Genomic DNA, 20,616 nt, shown 5'->3' on the forward strand with positions numbered 1-20,616 from the left:
CCTGAAGCTTTCTGGAAATAGATGCCTTTGTATTTGGTCTAGGCTCATAATGATTGGTTTGGATTCTTTAACTATCACAGACCTTTACAGTTAGAAGAAATTTAAGAGATTACTAAGTAAAATGTCTTCGTTTTATGGTGGAAAAAGCCAAAGGCCTAAGTATTAGAAGCAGAACCAGGGCTTATAATTCCTTGTCCTACACCCGCCATTTGAATTGTTGTTATTATTATTATTTTTAAAGATATTTATTTCTTTTAGCCAGTGTGCAAGCGGTGGGGGCGTTGCAGAGGAGGAGGGAGAGAGAACCTCAAGCCAACTCTGCTCTGAGTGTGGGGCACAGTGCAGGGCTTGATCTCATGACCCTGAGATCATGACCTGAGCCAAAACCAGGTCAGATGCTTAACTGACTGAGCCACCCAGGTACCCCACTCTGGATTATTTACAAAGAGATTGTCAAGGCACAACTGGCTATTTTTCACCTTATTCTTCTCTGAATGTTTCATCTTTTTCTTCTTTTATTTTTTATTTTTCCTGAGATACACAATGGATCCTCTTTCACGAGGGTTCAGTTCACTTGTGAAAAGTTAAGAGCTGTGGAGCCGGTGGAGATGGAAGCCCCTCAGATCCAAGGAACAGTTTTTTGTTTTTGTTTTTCTTACTAATTTTGACACGAGGCATGACCATGCAAAGTCTCTGGATTCCCAAGCTAATGTGTCTTAGATCACACAACTCTTCCTGGTCCTGAAGTCTGGGTGGGGCAAGGTCTAGGTCTTTGTGATTCTCTCTGGAGGCTCCTTCGCAGGGCGCCGCAGGCCATCTTACTGACGTGTGCTGAAGAGCTTCTTTCCTTACAGATCTGTTCTCAGCCACCTGACTTATGCACAGGGGCATCTCGTCCTTCCATTTGCAAATTCCTCTGAGCTTAGAACAGCTCCTTATTAATGTTTTAGTAACATAGGCTTTCTTGACAAATGGGAGTTAACTTTTCATGCTTGTTTCAAGGGAGAGAATGAATTCTCAGTTTAAATGATGAAACAGAGTATGGGTCAAGTGAGGAAACAAATCATGCTACTTCCTATAAAAAGGAAGCTGTCTTTGGTAGAATTCACATCTGCCATGAGCCTCAAGAACAAATTCATGTCACCACCTCGTGGTTCATCTAGAAACGGAGAGAAGCACTAAACACAAGGTTATAAACATCAACAAGATGTCAGCCTTTCCCGAAAAATAAAATAAGATGAAATTTGAGAAAGTGAGCTGAGCCATAAAAGATGCTGAACTCTTGGGAACAAACAGGGTTGGGGGAGGGGAGGTGGGAAGGGGGATGGGGGGGTCAGGGTGAGGGGCATTAAGGAGGGCACATGATGTCCTGAGCACTGGGTGTTATATCCAACTGATGAGTCACTAAATTCTACTTCTGCAACTAACTTAAAAAAAAAAAAGATTTCAGCCCTCCCCAGTGGTAGCACCAAGGGTTGCTCATCGGTTCTTCTTCTGTGAAATGGACAATTGTGGGGTTTTTTGTTTTGTTTTGTTTTGTTTTAGTTTTATCTGGAATGTTAGGTGTATTAGTTTACTAGGGCTGCCATAACAAAGTACCATAGACCAGATGGCTTAACCAACAGAAATTCATTTCCTCATAACTCTGGAGGCCCAAATTCCAAGATTAAGGCAGCAACAGAATTGGTTCTTCTGAAACCTCTGTCCTGTTTCTTCACCTGGTATTGCCTCTGGGTGTGTCTGCATCCGGATCTCGTCTTCTTATAAGGGTGGCCATACTGGACTAGGGCCCACTCTTAAGACCTCACTTTAATTTAACTACCTCTTTAAAGACCCTATCTCCAAATACAGTCACATATTGAGGTCCTAGGGATTAAAATGTCAACATATAAATTTGGGGACACACAGTTCAATCCCTAACACTAAGCAAACACACATTAGAAGTCTTCTCCCTACCCTGCCCAAGACATACAGATTGACACTATAATCCTATCCTCTGTAGTCTTTGTGGAGCCATCCTTAGCAGTGCCACTTGCTATAGAAACCGGAGTATAGGGCGCCTGGGTGGCTCAGTGGGTTAAAGCCTCTGCCTTCGGCTCAGGTCATGATCCCAGGGTCCTGGGATCGAGCCCCGCATTGGGCTCTCTGCTCAGCAGGGAGCCTGCTTCCCTCTCTCTCTCTCTCTGCCTACTTGTGATCTCTCTCTGTCAAATAAATAAATAAAATCTTTAAAAAAAAAAAAAAACCCAAACAGCCAACCAAATAATCAAATAAATGGAATGCTCTGCAGTCATAGAAAGTGTCTCAATTAATTATATTTTTAATTAAAAAAGGTAAGTGAGAGAATAGAATGTATAATCATTCTGCTACATTGGCCTATATATAGTTTTGCTATATTAGTGTATGTGTGTACATATGTATATATGTATAAGTATATGTGTGTGTGTATATATAATCTATGTATATATGGATGTATTTGTGTTTCTAACTATATACAAAAAAGTTTGATAAGATATATCCTAAGCTGCTAATATTGGTTATCTCAGGGACTTTCCTTACTGTATATATTTCTATGGGATGTATATTATATATAATATAGATCACTCTAAAAAATCAGAAAAAATAAGAATGAAAATATTTCCATTTCGAAAATGAAATATGTTACTGGAGCTATTTCTAAATTTTTTTTATGTGTCTGGGAGCAGGCTTATTTGTTGGGGGTGGGCTGTCAAACACTGGTCTCTTTGCTTTGGGGTAGGGGGCTGGTATTTCAGATATTGCTGTCATACACTTGTGTTTTGCTTTTCACCAACATAGTGTTACTTGCATATTCCTGGCAGGAGGTAGGTATGGTGTAATGGAGAGCTACAGTTCCCTGGGTTTGATAGAGTCAAACACCATCTCTTCTCTCCCACTCTCCTGCTCTGTGATATTCAGCAAATTATATAATTACATTGACTTTTAGTTTTTTGACTGCAGAATGGAAATAATAATGGCAATACTGAGCTTGCAAGTTTGTTCTGAGGGTTAAATGAGACCAGGTACATAAAGTTCCTGGTCTATAATAAGGAGTAGCCATTATGATGATAGCCGTATGATGTCGTTTTCAGAATTCCCCATATTTAAGAGCTAGGATTCAGTCTGTGGGAAGAAAATTTCTTAAAGTTGTGGAAAACAGCTAAAATCAAACCCCAAATAAGTTCTATTTTATGTCCTCGGCTGGTTTTTATAAACCACCTTTACAAAAGGGCAGTTTCTTTTATTCTCTCAGATCCTATTGACGCAGAAGGGTGGGCTCACTCAACATGATTTGTGAAACCACTTGTGTCTTTGGCGGCGGCGGCTGCTGCTTCTTCTTCTTCTTCTTCTTCTTCTTCTTCTTCTTCTTCTTTTTTTGCATGGGAATCAGAAAGAAAATCTTTCCTGAGAGGAGTTGGGAGGGAAGGTGGAGAGGGAAAATGGGGAGCGGGGGCTAGGGAGCAACCACCGGGAGTTGCTCCCCCTGCCCCTTCAGGATTGGCTTGTTTGTACAAATTGGTTGCCTCAAGCAACACGTTATTAGTTTGAGCCAGAATGTATCCCGGGAGACTTACTGCTTTCCCTTTGCCAAATAATTGTCCTTTTCCCGCAGAGGATGCTGGGATTGTGGGGGCATTTTCCACTTTGGCATATTCCAGTCCACTGAGTTCCTTTCACTGAGTGCAATTTGGAAGGCACCGTGTCATTTCACTGCATTCAGAAAGCAACCAGTCATGAGCTATTCATATTTACTTTCAGCTCCCGGATTTTTTTCCTCCTTCCTTTAACACCTCAGTACTGGTATCTAAGGAAAGAAGATTATATTATTGATCAAAGTATTCACTGTCCCTCTATGCTGGAGCTCCCCCGCCCCCAGCAGTGTGTTCTGCCCCGTTGACATCAGGCTTGGCCAGTGAAATGCAGGTGGAAGTGAGGCTTCTGGCATCAAATTCTAGATGCTTCCACCGCCATTCCTTTTCCCTCTGTCATACTCACCCACATGCCACCCTCAGACCCTGGATTGGGCCCTGTTTTGGTTCTCCTCTGGCTTCTCTTGTCCCCAGTCCCCATGTTCTACAGCACAGTCCCTATACCCAGGACTCCAGAACCCTTTTCCTAAACAGCCCCGGGCCTGCGTTCCAGCTTCTTCCTGGACCTGTATACCCACATGCAGCCCGTGCTGCTGGTATAGGCAACTCCAGTCCTCCAGGGGCTGGGAAGAGAGCTTGAGTGTGCTCATAGTGGTAGCCTGCACGGTACAGGCTGGGGTGGGCTGAGCAGGAGGAGAAGGAAGGGGGCAGGCCTCAGGTAGGACTCCTTCCTGCTACATAGTGATGTTTCTGTGTGGAGCCCCGAGGAGTCTAACAAGCTGCCGTTCCATCTTAGCCTTTCTGGGTTGTTATGAACATATATTCATCGAGGAAGATAGGACATACTTTATTTAATAGTTTTTTGGTTTTTTTTTTTAAGATTTTATTTATTTATCTGAGAGACAGAGCATGAGCTGGGGTGGTGGGAGAGGGAGAAGCAGACTCCCCTGAGCAGGGAGCCTAATGTGGGGCTCGATCCCAGGACCCTGGGATCATGACCTGAGCCGAAGGCAGATGCTTAACCAGCTCAGCCACCCAGGCGCCCCTATTTAACAGTTTTTAACTTGGTCTGTACTTTTAAATACTGAGACATATGTTAGCCAGCATCTGAATTCTTAGGGCAATGCCCGCCAATGCTTGGGGTGAGTCTGATGTTCTAGACAGGGCCTGCTCTTTTGGCTTGGGCTAATTCTTAATGGATGTAATTGGAGAGATAAATCCTTGTAATTGTAAGCCACTGAGATTCTGGGGTTATCTGTTCACCATGGCATAATTTAGATTAAGGTCATTAATTCCAGGATGAAGAGGTGACATTCATTGAAGATGTCAAACTTGACCCATTTTAAAATGATATTGGCACAACTTTTTGTTGCTATATGCATGGTAGTGCTACCCAGGAGAGTCTGGAAGAAATCCCAGGAGTTGACTGGAGTTATCTGAGTAGGCACATACAGGCCCCGTACTTGCCTAATTACTCTTAGTACTGAATTACTAGCATTCAATGAAATTTGAGGCCCTTTTTTCCAGTAGTGATGGTTTGTGTTATCAATACATCTGTTTGCCTCATTTCCCTTGTGACCCTCCAGAAATCGAATTCAGAGTCAGACCTTGGGAAAAAAACTTATAAAATGAGAAAATACAAATGAAGCCCCCCAGCATGAAGAATAGTGGATAGTATTTTAATTTTTTTAAAAATGTATCCATTATCTATGAATTTATATTCGAATATACCTGTCTCCCGTCTTGTACCAAAAAGAATGATTCCAGTGAATGGTTTCCAGATGATATCTGCTCAGATTCTATAAAGTACGAGGTACTTACTAGAGTTAAGAATAAGGTCTTTCCAACTCAGAACAAAGAAAAGTCACCTGGACCTCACTAGACAAGTAAAACCATGAACTTGGCCTCAGGAAATCAAATAGAGCGAGCTCCAGATTTCAGTGGCTCTCCATAGTTCTAAGTTTATTTCTCATTCACAGCACTGTGAACACAGGGTGGGAATAGGGGCTGTACCCAGAGTTCCGGGACCCCAGCTACTCTGTGTCCTTAGGGTCTCCTCCAGTCAGGTGGGGGGTGGGGGGGAAGGTGCACCGTCAGCTGGCAGAACTCCAGTCCTGACCACGTTTTCCAGCCAGAGGCTGGAAATTGTGGCCTAACTCTGTGGCCTGAAAGCAGAGAACAGCAATATTCATGGATACAAGAAAGCTCTGCCACAAAAGTTATAGAAATGCATATGATTTTAGGGCCCCTGGTTAGGATCTATATACCATTACCTTTTCTCCCCAGCTTTACTGAGGATTGATGGACATAGACTGCACTAACGATATTTGTAACATACAGTGTGATGCACTTTGACACACGTACATGTCTATGACGTCATCACCGTAATGAGGATAATGAGCACATCTGTGGTGCCCAATTGTTCCTGGTGTCCATTTGTAACCCTCTGTTTCTCGCTGTCTCCCCACCTCCCACCTCAGGCACCCACTCTCTGCTTGTGCACATTTCTTTGTATTTTCAAGAATTTTGTAGAAATGGAATCATACAATAGGCTCTTTCATTTGGCTTCTTTCACTCAGCATAATTATTTTGGGACTCAGGTCTGTTGCATGTATCAGTAATTCATTCTTTTCTATCGAGTAGCATTCCATTACATGGCTATACTATAGTCTGTTTTATTTCAAACAAACAAACAAACAAACAAGCAAATGCAACTTTTCAGTATTAAAGGACCTATAGGTCATTCCTTTCTTGATACTTTGCCTGACAGTCTGAAAAGGCTAAAATGCCCAGCCTTCTTTGGGCAGGTCAGAAGGAACAGCCCTGAGTGTCTCACACATAACCCTAGTCACAAGAAGAGGAGGTCTAGTTGGAACAGGTGCGGTGCTTCTCTTGCTTTTGAACCTCAGATTGGGTAGACTGTGAATCAAGTACTGACCCCCTAATGTAGATGGAGCGCTATGCCCTGTGGCCTGGGCATAACATAAGAGAAACCAGATGGCTAATCCCAGAATTCGATAGTCCAAGATTGGCACCATCATCTATCTACCTATTCTCTGGTCCTGGAGCCGCTGTCCATGCTGTGTGCCTGGTTCATGCCAGTATGGCACAGGGCTGCCTGTGGCCCTGCGGTGTCCACATACTTTCTGTGCTTTCCCCTGCCCAAACTTTGACCTCCTTACCCCAACATCCACAGCTCACGCTGAGGTTGAAACTTTCTAGCGTCAGTGTCTCACCTATAGCATGGCTGACCATGTGTATCAGGAACTGTTTACTAAATGAAATATTCCTTTCCCCGAATGAAATGAATTATTATTGAAATAAAAATTAATGAAATCTTATAAAGTACTTATTCTCATGGCTAGTGGATAGTTCACATAAAAAATTACATGTTTCCATTCCTTCTGACCTTTCTCTCCCACAGCCCCCAAACCCTCTTCTGGCCTTATCTTACCTTTCCAGTCTGATTTTTAACCGCTTCCTCTATCAGATGTGCTCTCCATCCAAACCAAAGTCTTTATTGTTCCCCAGGGATATACCCTTTGCTTTCCTCCCTTTGGACCTTGGTTTACAGGGTTCCTTTGCCATGGGCACAAATGGTGTTCCTCTGTCAGGGTCCAGCCCTGCACCTCTGGAAACCACCTTCGATTCCTTGTCATGCTCCCCACAAATACACCAACACCCCAAACTGGGAGTCACTTCTCTGCCACAGCAGCTCCACTGTGTCCCTGACCACTCTTACCTTTATCATATTCATCCCAAACTGACCCACTTGCTATTCTGTGCCCCAGGGCTCTTTCTCTTGCTGTTTCCTCTGTCTGCAAGAATGTTCCGCAACACTTGCACACATCTTGCTCCCTTCCTGCATTCAGGTCACTGCTTGTCTGCCACCTCTGCAGATCACCCCATCTCACGCAGGGCCTCCTGCTCCCGACTTCCACTCTCCTTACCCTGCTTGTGTTTCTTCACCTGATGATAGTTGCTTGTTTCTGATGGTTATGCCCACAGGAACTCCGTGTGTGCAGGGACTTTGTCATGTCACTGGTGTATCACTAGTGCCCAGCACGTAGCAGGTGCTTAATATTTGCTGAACAAGTGAATATTGCCCAGAAGATGACACTCTAGTCGCTATCAGATATGCCTTGGGGACAAGAGCAGTGTCAGTGTCTGATTCATTATCAGATCACCTCAAACACATTGTCTATAAGAACATCAGTAAATATTTGAAAGACAAAGGTCAACACTGAGGAGAAAATTCCCCAAGGCTCACATGACTCAAGTTCGGGTTCAGCCAAAGCTTACTGGGCATCTACTGTGTACCAGGCACCATCGGATACTTTTTTTTTTTTAAGATTTTATTTATTATTTATTTGACAGACAGAGATCACAAGTAGGCAGAGAGAGAGAAAGGGAAGCAGGCTCACTGCCGAGCAGAGAGCCTGATGCGGGGCTCGATCCCAGGACTCTGAGATCATGACCTGAGCCGAAGGCAGAGGCTTTAACCCATTGAGCCACCCAGGTGCCCCACCATCGCATACTTTTACATACATTGTCTCATCTGAAGCTCATAGCAGTTCTCACCTCGTCATACTAACATTCTCATTAGAACCTTGGGAAGGTTCCATGATTTCTTCAATGGCTGCCTCCCTTCCTGTCACAGATGGAGCCTCACCACTTCTTGGCTTAGCGGTCTTGCTCAGCCCTGCGGTTGCTGATCCACGGGGGGCCAGAGCCCTCTGCCCTGCTCCTTTGGCTTTCATTCATTCACTCACTAATGGATTCCCTCACTCTACCCCGAGCCATCTTGTAGCTTTCAACCCTTGTTGCTGGTGAGAAAGTACTCTTGCCTTCTCTGCCTGCACGGTGTGTTCCTTCTAATTCCTTGTTCTGGGGGATTCTGGCTTCCCCCACTGTCTCTGTAACCCTAATTTCCCCAACCGCGGGAGAACTGACATAATCCCCATCCCTCTGCGTTACTTCCATTGCCATTGTTGTCCTGCCATCATTCCATACTTTTAGACGAACGGCCAGTGCCTACCTACCGGTGTCTGTCTGAGCCATGCATGTCACACTGCTGACTTTGGATATTTCCAGTATGCTGGAGTCACGGTGCAGTGAAATGAGCACTGGACGGAGAAGAGTCAGAAGAGCTCATCTGGAGGCCTTGCTCTCCAGTTTAGTAGTAGTAAGATTTTGGCGAATCACCTTGCCCCTGTAAGCCTCTGTGCCTTCATCTGGAACACGGCAATAGTGATACTCACTCTGCCTGACTACCTCACAGGATTTATCGAGGAATAAAGTGAAGTATGCCATATCAAGTTACCTTAGAAGCCATGAGCATTATGGACAGTTGCCCTCTTAGCTATTCTGCCACTTGCCAACACTGGATCCCATTTGCAGCTGAAATATCTCTGGGTGATTTTTCTGGCTTCACGTGCTTTCCAACCCAGGCTGGACCTCAAGGACAGTTTTTTTCTTTAATACTCTACCAGTAGCCTTAGAATTCTTTGGCTCCTTGACCTTCCTCCATACTCCTTGGACAGTCGTCAGTCCTGCGTAGCCCCTACCAGATACTCAGAGTCCCTGTGCCGCTGAGCTCTGCTAAAAACCAGAGTCTTGAACTGATCCTTTTGCCTCATCAGGAACCTTACTCCTTCAAATACCACCCCCCATGCACATTGTGTATCTCTCTCTCTCCCATCCCTAAATTCTCTCTCCCCTAAATATGATTCATTAATTCTTACTCTTAGCGGGAGCTTTTTTCAGTCTTGCCTTTGCTCATCTTGACATTTTTTGAAAGAACTTCCTCGTTTAAGTTTCAAGTGCTAGTGTAAATTTTGGCCGGACCGACTCCATAGTAAACCCAAGAATATTATTTATGAAGCTCGTGGAACACATAGGTGTGGTCTGAAATCCTGGTCTTCCTCCAGTTTAGCTCTTTTTCCCTCCCTGTAGTCTGTCCCGTATCTCCCTTGTAGATGTAGGATTTTTCACGTGGCAGCTGGACTAACAGTCCAGCTCTGTCTGCAGAACTATGAGAAAGAACAGCTCTTGAGAAGTGAGACACTCTGTTCTTCACCCAGCCTCTTCCTCCCCTGTGACCTCTGTCTCTTCAGACCATCCCTGCAGATCTTGCTAGATGGAAACAACAGGAAGTGTGGGGGTAGGAAGAGGCATACTTGGTCAGTTTTTAGGACTAAGACTGACAGCTCACGCTCCCTACCGTCTTTTTTTCCTCCTTCCAGTTTGTTCTCTCTTCCTTTTCCCTTGCCTTTCCATTACCACAGAGGGCTGGTTCTTGGAAAGTGTCTTGGAGAGTGTCTCTGATCGGTGTGGCCACAGGGAAAGGATCCACCATTTTTAGGGCTGACCCTTGTAGTTAAAATTGGCAGCAAGTCTTTTGGGGAGTGGGGGGTGGGGAGGAAGGCATTCTTTTTTTTCCAGTTTAATTGACAAACAGCTGGCATACATCACTATGTAAGTTTAAGGTGTACGCACGACAGTTTGAGATGCATAAATTGTGAAACGCTTACTACAATTTAGTTCAACGAGCATCCATCTTCTCATATAAAAGAAGAGGAAGAAGAAAAGAAAACTTCGTCTTTGTGTTGAGAACTCGTGGGATCTGCTCTCTTAGTAACGTCCCTTCTGTATGTCCTGCAGTGGTGTTAGCTGTCCTCATCGTGTTGTACATTACATCCCTGGGACTTACTTGTTTTACACGGGAGGCTGCTTGGCAGTGGCAGCACGTCTTTATTCAGAAGAGCAGCCCGGCTCCCCGTGGAGGCACACCCGTGGCTGTCGGGTGTTTCCAAACTCCTGTTGTGTTTGCTCTTCCCCCATCTTCCCTCGGCGCTCTCTCTGCCTTCTGCCCGTCGGGGCTTCCTTGCACCAGCCTCACCGGTGCTTCCGATCCCTAAACGAAGACATGTCCCTCTCTCCTTTCAGATGCCCATGAAAGGCATTTTGGAGGCAGTTGGCAAAGAACTGGAGGCAGAAAGAGAAGAAGCTAGGAAGAGCCCGCTGAAGGTCCAGAGTCCTGGTTGTTGGCCCTTAGAATAATACACGGTGGTTGTCCCTGTTTTAGAGGTTCTGGAAACTTGGTGAAGATTATCATCTTAATGAATTCAGGGCTGGATGATGAACTTAATACGTTATCGAATTCCTTTAAAGCTCTATACAGTGGGACTTGAGTGGTGTCTTAATGTTTAAGTAAATGAAGAGAAGCAAAAAAATAGGGAGACAATGAGCAGTCTCTCAGCCAATCTAATATTTCACTTCTGTCTTATAGGTATTTCTTAGATTCAGCTCCTCCAACAGAGAGGAAGTGGGTGTTGGTTTGACAGTTCCGAGTGCCCTAGAGGTGGCATGGCGGCTGACGGAAGGCTGGTTTAATGAACTCTTACACAGACTTTGATTATCAGGATTGTCTTTAGCCTCATTGCCGTGCTTGAACCTTGGCATCCCTTCTGACTGGAGCTCACAGGGGCCGTGTAGCATCTTCCTCACTGCAGAGACTGGCTTTAGAACAATTCATGAGAGGCTGTGGACTCTGAGAAGCAAACTGAGGGCTTTGGAGGGGAGGGGGTGAGCCTGGTGGTGGGTATTAAGGAGGGCACGGATTGCATGGAGCACTGGGTGTGGTGCATAGACGTATAGACAATGAATGCTGGAACACTGAAAAGAAAAGAAAAATGAAAAATAAAAGAACAGGCACTGGGACAAACACCCATTTACCGTCTGCTTCCAAGGTGAGGAAAGAGAGGCAGTTTCGGAACAGGTATGCTAACCTGAATCTTTTCTCTAGATAGAAATCTGAATTATCACCTGTGGTGACAGAGCACTCCTCTGCTTTCTAAATGACATACTTTCTGCCAGAAAGGAGAAATCGAACAAAAGAATCTATCCAAAGCTAGAAAGTAAAATCATGTGGCTACTCAGTAGTGCAACTCTGTGGGATGTGAGGAACTGCCTCACTGGGGACCTGAGAGGGGCGTTTGCCAGGGTCCCCATGAAGGGGAAGTTCTCACGACGGTGGTCACTACCCGACACCTTGTGTTTCGAAGGACGCACTCACTCTCCATCCCATGTCATGACGTGAACAAGGTATAACATTGCCATCTACCCAGTAGTCCTTTGGCAGCTAACTGCCCAATTTGAACACTGGCTTCCCTACGTATTAGCAGTTTGGCCTTGGATAATGCACTTCAGTTTTCTGAGCTTCAGTTTCTTTGTATACAAAATTAGAACCTAGTAACAGTTTTGAGAGCTGTTGTGAAGGTGAACGAAAAGACTGTCTTTAATGCTCAGAGAAAAATGCTTGATATAGATGTGTTTAATTAATGTCAGCTCTTCCAATAAAATCATAATAATTTTACTATAGTTACTATTATCCGCATGTCTTGGATCCATAAAGGACAAATGTATCTTTTTTCCCTATGATAACTTCTTCCCTTTTGGAAAAGAGCCAGACACGCTCAGTCCCAGAAACGGTCTACTTGTCAGCCTAGTTCTACGAAGATGACAAAGAAGTTCAAGGCACTGAGGTCAGTTTGATATACTCAGACCCATTTGGAGACCTTAATAATAAAAATATTATAATATCTGAATAATGATGATGTCTTTCCTGGAATTTCTATCCCCGAAAGAGGGATTTAAAGAATACTTAAAAAAAAAAATAACTTTAGTAGGAAAATGATTGGGTTTTCTTTGCTGGATTCAAAGATAGTACTTGCTTATGCTATATATAAAGTCCTTATTCATTCATTCATTCAGTCAGTCCGTCATTTATGTGCTAGAATCTTGGACGTTTTCGAATATGAGTGTGACTTTTTTCAGAATCATTCCAGATCTGCAAGGCCAGCTGGATATTCTCATTTGTTGGTGGATGGCATCGGGCGGTTAAGCCTATAGCTTGGAGCGCAAGGAGGTCCTGCCTACAAAGCACACCATCTGTGTTAGTAGTGCAGTGAGAGCCGTGACCTCCACCTTCTTCCCCCTTGCCCTGGTGGGGACATTGAGGAACTTCCTCACGAGTTTGGTTTTGACAGGCCCAAGGGCTGGGAGGAATCCAGTCACCTTCTCTAAGGGCTCATAACCTCACATGTTTATGACCCATTTTATTGCTGACTTTTGGTTTCAAAGGCAGATCTGCTGTTGTTTGAGAATACAAATCGGTCTCAGACAGCGTGGAGTTTGTTCCCTGGGAAGATGACAGGCCAAATCTTCATTAAGCCATTGAGGAATGAAGGAGGGAGGGGCTCCCTTTTCCCTTCCACAGTGGCTGGCAGCTGTGAGCCCAGGCTGTGTGGGCTCCTGGGAGCCTTTGTTTGGTTTCTATGGCTCTAACCTCAATTAGCTGCCGTGCACGCAGAGGAGGGAGGATGCAGCTTCTCAACTCACTTTGGTGGCTACAGCGGGGTTCCCTTTCTCTCCTCTGCCCAAGGCTGGAGGTGTGCATAGAGGCCAAGTTTGTGGGGTTATTTGAGTCTCCAGGCAAAGTTCATTGCTCCAGGCTTCAGGTATGGAAGAAAAATGGCTAGGGGCTAATGGTTTTGCTTGCTCCTGGTTCTGTCAGTGCAGCCAGCCATGCTGTTGAGCTGTGATCATGCAGGTCTGTGCTGGACTCACAAAGGAGTGACTGGGATCCGGGCCTGGCTCGGCCCTTTGTGGCCAGGTTGAGCTGGCAGGGCCTCTGAGTGGAATAAATGAGAGTAGATGTAAAGAGCTTAGCACAGTGTCAGGCACATAATACTCCTACCCACATTTCCAAAGATGTGCAGGGCCAAATCCTCCTGGTTGCTTCCAGCAACTATCCCAGGCATCTGTGGCCATCACAGTGGAACAATAAAAGTCTGAATTCACCAAGAAAGCTTTTATTTGCTTTAGGCATCAGACGGAGTACACACGCATGCACGTGTACATACACATGCTCCCTTCTGTCTCCCGGGCACTGGGCACTTGTAGGTGGTTCCCTTGGTCGCACATGCATGTTTCGCTCTGTGGCCTCCAGTGGTGCCATTTCAGGGCAAACCAATAAGAAATGATTAAGCAGACCCTTGCAGTGAGCGGGATGCTTAGTCACAGTTTCTTCTGCCTCTTTCCTTGCCCTAACGTAACCACTTGGGCAGCTTGTCGTGGCTTGTTTTCCAGAAAGGTAGAGAGAAGTCCGTCGCATAGTTCTGTCTGCAAGGCCAGCTAATCCTGGGCATGGTGGGCTTTCGAGTAGGTGCTGACAGATGGTGTGAAAGGAGGTAATTCCTGCCCTGGGGGAGCTAATCTGGGAAAATAAAATTAGCACATCTGAAATAATTAGCTACCAATTAAGTGTGAAATCATGTGTTACTGACCCCGTGTTAGTGTGCAGTGTGGGTGGGGGTAACTTAGAGGGCAGCACTGTCTCCCTAGGTACCTAGGGCTTTGCCTTGTTGAAGGATTGCACAATGTTGCAAATATATACACATACATTTGTTAAATAGATAATAACAAAACAGCTGCCTGTGAAAGCTTTTCCCACATCTTTAAAAAAAAATTAGCTCTGAGTTTTAATTTTAAGGATTTCATTGTAAAACATTATTATAACATTAAAAGACATTTTAAGGAAAAAAGAAAGACGTCATCCCTAATCCTGCATCCCTAATACAATTAATTTATCAAAGACTTCATTTCTTTGTTAGTTCTTATTTTCATTCTTAGTTTCTCCAGTGTCCAGCGCAGTGCCGGGCACACAAAGGGGGCTCAGGGAATGTTTGTGAATGCCCCCCTCCCAGCACTATTTTGTATTACGAATATCCAGACAATGGTCTTGTAAAGGGACCAAGCCAGGTTCTCTACCACATCATTGCATTGACTTCTCACAGTGCGTGGGATGGTATGTTGAGGCTCAGTGTGGGTAGGTGACTAGGGGAGTGCTCTCAGGAGCATCACCCTTAGACCATAGAGCCTTCCTGAGTTACAGTAAAGATAGGAAGGTGGGTACCTAGGCTAGCGTGCTTCCACCAGCACGCCTGCCTGGACGGCATTGTTTCCCCTTGCCCCCTGCCAGACTCCACAGACAGCGTGCCTTTTCCCAAAGTATCCCTGCCAGCAAGTTCCATGACTTCTACCTACCTGCTTTTCAGGTAAAGCAAGCTTGCCTGTTGGTACTTGCATAGCTTTGAAGAGTCAATCATAGACCCACTTGAAATAAGATGAATTAAAACAGATCAGGTTCTCTTGTTTAGGGTCTCTCCCCTCCTTTGCTCTCTTTCTCACTAGACACTTGAAGCCAAAGTTAGGCTGATTGGTCCATACCTTTGGTCTCGGTTCACTGGACATATTAGTTTCCTAGGGATGCCATAGCCACTTACTGCCAACTGGGTGGCCTAAAACAAGAGAAATTTATTCTCTCCTAGTTCTGGGGGCTAGAGATCCTAACCAGTGTGTCAGGAGGGCCATGTTCCCTCAGACAGCTATAGGAAAGAGTCCATCCTGCCTCTTCTAGCTTGAAGTGATGACTGGCAATCCTTGCCATTTCTTATGGCAGCATAACTCTAATCTCTGATTCTGTCTTCCCCATGTCTTTTCCCCTGTGTATCTCAGTGATGCTGGTCCCTTCCTATAAGGGCAACGGTCACTGGATTTAGAGCCCACCCTAATGCAGTAAAGCCTCATCTTCACTTGACTACATTCTCAAAGACTATTTCCAGATAAGGTTACATTCACAGGTCTGGGGCTTAGGACTTCAGCCTGCGTTTTTGTGGGACACAGGTGAACTCACTATACCTAGTGAGCCCTTAATGCACCTCAGGTCAATTCCAATATGATGACAGTACCGGTATATTTTTCTTTTGGTGAAAATTGATGTCTTCTCATGTCTTCCTATGTAGTTGAGCTCATGCTCCCCTCTCTTGTCCTGACCCTGTGGGTTACTAATAGTGCTTATTTTCAAAAGAGCCAACTAGAATAAATACCCTGAGAGCAAATAAATCCCCTTTTCCATTCCTGCATAAATTCATGAGCAGAACTTTTTTTTCATTTTTATATCCCCAGCATCTTGAAATATTAAAGCATCATTAGCTTGGGCCAAAGTAAAGTCAATCAACACTTTATTCACTCAGCATTTATTGAGCTATTGCTGTTTGCCAGGCACTGTGCTAGTTATGGGGGAGACAATGGTGCAACTAGTAGTAACTATAATTTACTGAGCATCTGTGATTTTTCAGATGCTGGAACAGACTCTTTGAATACTTTTTCATGCATCCTCACAGAAGTCATAAGGTAGGAGTTACTATCCCTACTTTATAGGTGAGAAAACTGAGGGTAAAAATGCCAAAAACCTTGAGCAGCGTCCTAGAGCTCACAATAGAAAGAATCACATTTGAATCTGAATGACCAGTCCTTCTCTGCCCTTTGATTGAAGGTTTCTGAAAAAAATGTTTCCCAGTTGTTTCCCCCAGAAATCTAATAGAGTCGTCTTTTTTTTTTTTAATTAAAGTCTAAAATTATCTTCTCAGTATTGAGATATGTAGATAGAAAGGAACTGATATATTGTCCAACACCTTATGGGCAAAATGGAAGTGGAAACTACATGCTTTCATTTCAGTCAGATATAAACTTTTAATAATAATAGCATCCCAATTAGCAAATGAAGAAATAATGGGAGAAAATCACCATTTTCCAGTTCCCATGAAGCAATGCCTAAACACTGATTCTCAGTGGCTGCTCCATGCATAAAACTGGAGCAATCAACTCTTCTATCCAAAAATCAAATATGAGTTTGGTCAAGCCCCTAGATCTAACTCTGAATTCACAGGAAATAATAGGGACGGAGTGTTATGTGATGGTGTTATGAATCACACCATCAATTGCAGGACAATCTCTATGACAAAAGAACCAGCTGCTTTAACAAGTAAATTGCAAGGAAAAAATGAAGATGGAAAAGAAGTTTTAGATTTAAAAAGACAACATTTATCAATTAATTGCCTAATTCATTTGGGGAAAGTACCAAAAAAAATCTTTTAATAGATTTAGAGAAATTTAAGTACCAATAGCATATTATATATTAAGTAATTATAGTTTCCTTTCGGATGTAATAATATTTTGGTTGTGTTTGCATACAGAATCCTTATCTTTTAGAGATACATGCAAAGATGTTTATGGATAAAATGATGTGATGCTGGGAATGTGCTTCAAAATAATCCAGAGTGGGTAGGGAAATAGGTAAAACAAGATTTGAGTGAACTGGTCGTCGTGAAGCTGCTGAGGGCTGCGTGGGAGGTTTTGTTATACTCTTGTCTCCACCTTGATATACGTTCGAAATTTTTTACCATAGAAGGTTTAAAAATAGTTTTATAATTATGCTAAAAGGAAGGAGTTCAGAAAGTCTGATAAAGCAAGAAGAGTGGAGGAAAAGGTCTGTGACCACATGAAAATAAGCGGGTCTGTTTTCTACTAGAATTGTGCTCACCTTCTAGTTAGTTATCCTGATGGACCTCCCTTGGGAACCGCAGGCCGTGGGCTGGGACATCACGAACAACAGAAACAACTTGGTTCCACTTTCAAAGCAACTATCATGCTCTCCCTCCAACATATTTACTTACTTACTTATTTATTTATTTTTAAAGATTTTATTTATTTATTTGACAGACAGAGATCACAAGTAGGCAGACAGGCAGGCAGAGAGGGAGAGGAAGGGAAGCAGACTCCCTGCGGAGCAGAGAGCCCAATGAGGGGCTCGATCCCAGGACCCCGGAATCATGACCTGAGCCGAAGGCAGAGGCTTTAACCCACTGAGCCACCCAGGAGCCCCATCCCTCCAACATATTTAGAGAGCCAGAAGCAGTGATGGTCATTACCTGATACTTGTGTGGTGCTGTGCCATTCACAAAATGTTTGACGGTTAAACTTGAGCCACAGCCTGATGAGATAGATGATCTTTTGCTCACTCAAGAGACTGGGAAACTGGGACCCTGACCTATGACTTGATCACAACAAGCCCCGTCTTGGATGCAGCTGAGCACTATGTTTCTTCCCAACTCCTGATTTCGGAGCAGTCAAAGCAAGCAGTTATTGTGTCTTTTTCTTTTTTAAGGTTTTACTTATTTATTTGACACACAGAGAAAGAATAAGCAGGGGGAGTGGCAGGCAGAGGGAGAGGAGAAGCAGGCTCCCTGCTGAGTAGGAAGCCCGACTGACTGATGTGAGGCTCTATCCCAGGACACCAGGATCATGTCCTGAGCCAAAGGTCAGGAGAGATGGTGATGAGATGGATGAGAGTCTGAGTTGGAAGGGAAGAGTTAGGTCCCTGTCTTTTTTTTTTTTTTTTTTTTTAAATCCTTAGAGTAAAATGCATAGTGTCCACTTAGCTATAACCACACTAAAGGAATGTGAGTCTCTCTTCCTCCTCCCTTCTCTCAGATGGGTGGGGAGGAAAGAGAAAGAAATAGAGATCAGCAAGAGGATCCGGTCAAAGCTTGAGCATCCTGAACCAAAGCTAAGGCCTGGAGTGATGTCTCAAACTCTAGAGAGGCTTCTGCTACCATGTTAATGGGGGAAAGGACCCAGTGGGCTACTTTTGAAGGCCTGTGGTTTTTATAAAAAAATAAATTGAGAGAATAAGCTGATATTGATTCACATTATGCCTAGAGAGTTTTTTATAAGAGAAATGAGTCAGTCAAACCATTCCTCAAATGACCTTTTAAATTCTCAGGCAGGGAAAGCTACTTCTAATTAAATGTTTAATGCTTACTCTAACTTGTATATTAATATTATATCAGATTTGTGATATAGTATCTTTTGTATATACATATAGAATATGTTGGAGTCCCGTAAGCAATCATATGGGGTTGAAATGTATGTATATTTAAAAATTATTTCATGGCTGAGACCGTTGTAACAGGGTATATACCCTTAGAGAAGACCCGCATATTTTCTGGGTTTGATTTCCTTGATCAGTAAAAAAAGGAGGGGTTGTAGGAACCAATCTCTCAGAATCTCTGAGCCATGGAACCTTATTTTGTTATTTCGAATGATGATGAGATTTGTTATTGCTCTGTTTTGACAAGATTTTCTTATGTCTAGAATGTACAGTAAGGCAAGGGGAAGTTTTGGAACAGAACCCTTAATTACAACATTATTCTTTTTTTTTTTTTTAAGATTTTATTTATTTATCTGACAGAGAGAAATCACAAGTAGGCAGAGAGGCAGGCAGAGAGAGAGGAGGAAGCAGGTTCCCTGCCGAGCAGAGAGCCCGATGTGGGGCTCGATCCCAGGACCCTGAGATCATGACCTGAGCTGAAGGCAGAGGCTTAAGCCACTGAGCCACCCAGGCGCCCCTACAACATTATTCTTAAGGGGAAAATGGGACCCACTTTACAGTGCCCATTTGAGAAATATTACCGTGGCGCTGATCAGGTTTGCTGACACGACGTTCACTTTATTGATACAGGGTCAAGCATTTGGGCAGTCTTGTGTGCTAGGTACGCACAGCGAGATGGCCCTTTCAGTCTGTGCGCTAATAGTAACGCCTACTTCACAGGGCTGTCAAGAGCAAAGTTTAGTCAAACTAATGCCTAGACGACATTAAGGAGAGCGCCTGGCACACCTGGGGTGTGGCTGGGGTGTCATTGTCATCGTTGTTCATGATCCTCACAACAACCTGTGATACAAGGTAGGTTTTAGATCTTTCCTGTCGTGTACATGAGTATCAAGTGTGCAGGTGGCTACACAGAGCTGGCAGGGGGCTGGGCATTTGATGCCGAGTACTGAAGCATACTGTGACCCCCAGAGGGGACCCTTTGATAAAGCAGTGATCCCATGTGATAGAGCTACCTTTTACTGTTCTTGGCTCCGGTTTATCAGTAACAATACTCTCTGCTGGTATGGAAAATTTCAACCATATCAAGATTTTTTTAAGTGCCAGATCACACATCATGGGTATGCTTTAATTCCAATTGCATTATTTTAAAAAGGGTATTCATATATGCTTCATATGCGTAAAAATTTCTAAAGCAGATTCCTAAGAAATTCCTAACAGTGGTTACCTCTGGGGGATGGGACTAGTGGTTACAAAAAACAAGTCGATTTTTACTATTTATTTTACACCCTTATATACTGTTTGAACTTTTTTTTTGTCGTGAGTTGTCTTTATGAATTAAGAAAAAGGGGCACCTGGGTGGCTCAGTGGGTTAAGCATCTGCCTTCGGCTCAGGTCATGATCTCAGGGTCTTGGGATCGAGCCCCGCATTGGGCTCTCTGCTCAGCAGAGATCCTGCTTTTTCCTCTCCCTGCCTGCCTCTCTGTCTACTTGTAATCTCTGTCTGTCAAATAAATAAAATCTTTTAAATAATAATAATAATAATTCCCTTTTGATAATTTCATTTGCAAGAATATGTCACTGGAATTTCTTCAAAGCTACATATATATAATTCTGCAACATTAATTGTAATTTATTTCTAGATACAAGCAGGTATGATACCAGTCCGTAGTTCAAAAATATTTTACGAATGTTCTTGTATTTTTTACTTCAGGGATTTTCATGTTACAGTGAATGTAATTGGGAAGGAAGATTCTTGGGAGACCTGAAACAATAGAACAAATCCAGGAGGTAGAGGAGTGTCCTCTTTATTTAGTCTTTTCCTATTTATGAACTGAGCAAGTGCTCTGTGACTTATCTTCACAACTAAAATCTAAACTTCTGTAAGGCAGATACCTATTGTACATCATTTTGTTGCCTGCTAAGTTAAACACTAATAATTTTAAGATAAAAGAAAAATCAATCTCATTGGCCGGTTCATTACGGTTTTCAGCTTATATATAAGGATTTTAGCTTATATTTAGTAATAATACATTTAAGCCGTTTGACAGTTTTGTATAAATCTTTTTGTTGGTGTGTTTCAAACAGAGTTATGGCAGTTCCTGCCACAGTTATTTATTTTACCTGCTATGATCAATTATCTGCTCTTCTGAGATCAAAATTAGGAGAAAATGAAAGTCGTATACCAATTATTGCTGGAATTGTTGCCAGATG

General features: G+C 43.5%; 1 protein-coding gene across 1 annotated transcript in view; it reads left to right on the forward strand.

Moving 5' to 3' along the window:
* Positions 1-20,616, forward strand: part of STON2 (stonin 2) — a 145,923-nt gene that overhangs the window by 68,467 nt on the left and 56,840 nt on the right. The gene's annotated exons all lie outside the window — the stretch shown is intronic.

This window comes from Martes martes, assembly GCF_963455335.1.
Source record: "Martes martes genome assembly, chromosome: 7".
In the NCBI taxonomy this organism is placed as follows: domain Eukaryota; kingdom Metazoa; phylum Chordata; class Mammalia; order Carnivora; family Mustelidae; genus Martes; species Martes martes.